Raw genomic sequence first — 2,964 nt, 5'->3', positions numbered from 1 at the left:
TGACAGCAGGAGGACAATGAGCGTGTGGCTACTGCTTTCTACCTGCCTGGGCTTCCGCTCTGAATTCTCACAACCACACCAGTTCCCTGCTCCCCTAAGTAACATTAGCCTGGGCCCACACTGCTCTGCCTCCCCAAACGCAGTGCCTACCACCTTGACCCCAGTTCTCTGTGGACTGTTATGTTTTTTCGTCTTGAATTGCTGGCTCTTCACTTCTGCCTATGACTCTAGCCTAGAGTTCTTCCCTGGGAGTATTGGGAGGCAGTGGTTCTCACATCTGAGACCGAGGGCTGCTTCCAACACAGCCTCTCCCCACAGGAGTCAGGGGCCTGAGAATGTGCATTTCTAACAAATTCCCGCTGCTCAGTCGCCTTGGGTGGGAGAAGGCAGATATTTTAATGCCAGAAATAGATGATGCAGCATAGGACCGGACCTTACTTATCACCTATTTCAGCCTCCTCGTCTACAATTTGCTTTCTCTTAAGAAACTATGATGCATATATAGATGTGAATGTGGATATGCAGATGTGCATATAAACATACATATACACACACACATAAATATATAATATTTTTCTTTCATATTTTCTGAGTATAAACTCAGAATTGTGATGAGATAATACATTCTAATTCTCTCGTTGCATATGAAGAATTTGAGGACCCGGGATAACAAATGACTTCAAGATTACACAGATAATCAGCGCTGGAGGCCCAGCCAGAATGATGTCATTTTGATTTCAATCTATTTTCTTTTCACTCAACCGTATATCTTTTTTGCAAAGGAAATTTAAATGCTTAAATAATTAAATCGATACACTCATCGGTCTTTTATCCTTGTCAGTATTTCTTTTTTAATTTGTGTTCCAATTGTTTGTGTATATGTATCTTTGGAGGACAGAGATCAGCACCACAGGCGGTAGCCAGTAAAAGCAGGCCCCGCACAAATGGTTGCATCTGTCTAGTCTGGATAACATTCACTTAGTCACGTATACAATACTAGTTTCTTATCTCACAGAGGTTCCCAAAATTCCACCTACAAAGATAAGGGGAAACCCAATGTTAGGTGTTTGTCCTGAGAAAAGTAAACCAACTGGCTGGAGGAGAGCGTCATTTGAATAAAAAAAAAAAAGACTCTTGCTTAGGTTGCCCAGAGTTCCTGGTTACCTGGAAAGAAGTGTCTCCTTGGTGCCAGGGAGAGCAGAGTCCAGAAAGCTCTCGGGACAATACGGTCTCATCCCTGCCCCCAGGATCCTCATTATCTTGGGCATTAATTAAGCCTGGGTGACTCCTACCTGATCTATGGGAATAATATTATAGCCTTATTTTCTTCCTAATAGTAACACGCCTACTGTTTGTTTAACACTTGACTATGTGCTGACAATTGTGCCAAATAGCAGAGATAGATAATGTAATCCCTGTGAAGGAGAAGGTATTGAATTCTGGCTCAGGAGTAGTATGACTCACCAAAAGTTATGCAGGTTTTAAAAGTGGTGGAGTCAAGATCAGAACCCGGGGTTTGTGGGACTCTGAAGCCTGAAGTCATTATGCTAATTGGCCTCTTAAGCAGCCTGGAATTCCTTGGGGACTATTATTCCTTCCTCTTGTTGCTTTCTGAACAATGTACTCCAAATGGCGCCCATTCTTTGTTTTGAACTTTTATCTTCCAGATAACTAATCTATAATAATAAAAGGGTAATATGCTAATTAGACTAGACATCATTCAGGATGAAGCTGGGGCCAGAGCAAAACCCGGATCCCAGGTGCCAGAGGAAAGCCGGTGCCGGCAGCCGGGGGAAGGAAGGCCTACTCTTGCACGAATTTCGTGCATCGGGCCTCTAGTTAGACATAATTGCCCAAATTTCAACCCGGTTTCTGACCTATTAAGGACTGTGTGGAGCAATCTCTGAATAAGGAGAAGAGAGAGACTCAAAGAGTAGTAAGGGAGCTAGGTCAGCAGACGGTCTGATAAAGTGCTGATGTCAGTAACTTCTTCAGTCTAATGTGTAAACTGGTGAAGAGTCTTAAGCAAAGTATCCATCTGTTTGGAAATCAGTTTGGGGCGACTATTGCAACAGTCTTAGCAAGAGATGATCCAAGCTTAGCTTGGATTTGAATGCTGGCAGCGATGATGGTGAGAAGGGAGCTATTTGGGAGGAGAAGCTGTCAGCATGTAGTGGCTGTCGGATATGATGAGAGAGAAGCATCAGGATGAGTCCTGGGTTTCTGTTGGGAATCCTGTGGCTGGTGTTTTTCTCTGAGACAGGAAACACCAGAACAGTGCCAGGTCTGGGGCAACTGGAGCAGAGGAATTGCTCAGTTTTGGGTTGTTGAGTTTTGAAATATACAAGTAATATGATCAAATTGGATATCTGAATCTCAGAGAAATTGTCGGTAGAAATATGCATGTTGGGCCCAGGCACACAGATGGTAACAAAGCCATGTACTCATCTGGCTGAAATGGCCTTGGGCTGGAGCTCGAATGCACCCTGATTTAAGGGTGAGTGACGGGGAGGCTCTGGAATGGGGGAGGGAGCAGCGGGAGACACGAGGAAGGCCAGGAGATGACTATCACAGAAGAGAAAGGAGACAAAATTCAAGACTGGGGGATAGTCCATCGTGTCACATTACATGGAGGCCAAGAATACAGAAGGCAATGAAACGTTTCCATTGCACCACAAATATTTTAAAGGTATGGATCGAGAAGCCTGAAACAAGGATACACGCTGTGTGACTCCGTTCACATAAAGTTCAAATCCAGGCAAAGCTAGTCTCCAGCTGAGGAGTCATGGAAAAGGGGCCCTTCGGAAGGACAGGATCTAGAAAGGAGGTGGGACGCGGCTTCTGGTTTCCGGTGATATTCCGATTCCTGACCTGGTGGGTCATGCAGGTGTGTTCACTTTGTGAAAGCTCATTAAGCTGTAGAATCTTATGCACTTTTCAGTATGTACGTTACTCTGCAAAATG

This window comes from Myotis davidii, unplaced genomic scaffold, assembly GCF_000327345.1.
Source record: "Myotis davidii unplaced genomic scaffold, ASM32734v1 scaffold167, whole genome shotgun sequence".
Classification (NCBI taxonomy): domain Eukaryota; kingdom Metazoa; phylum Chordata; class Mammalia; order Chiroptera; family Vespertilionidae; genus Myotis; species Myotis davidii.
Note: the sequence above shows the minus strand (reverse complement) of the source record.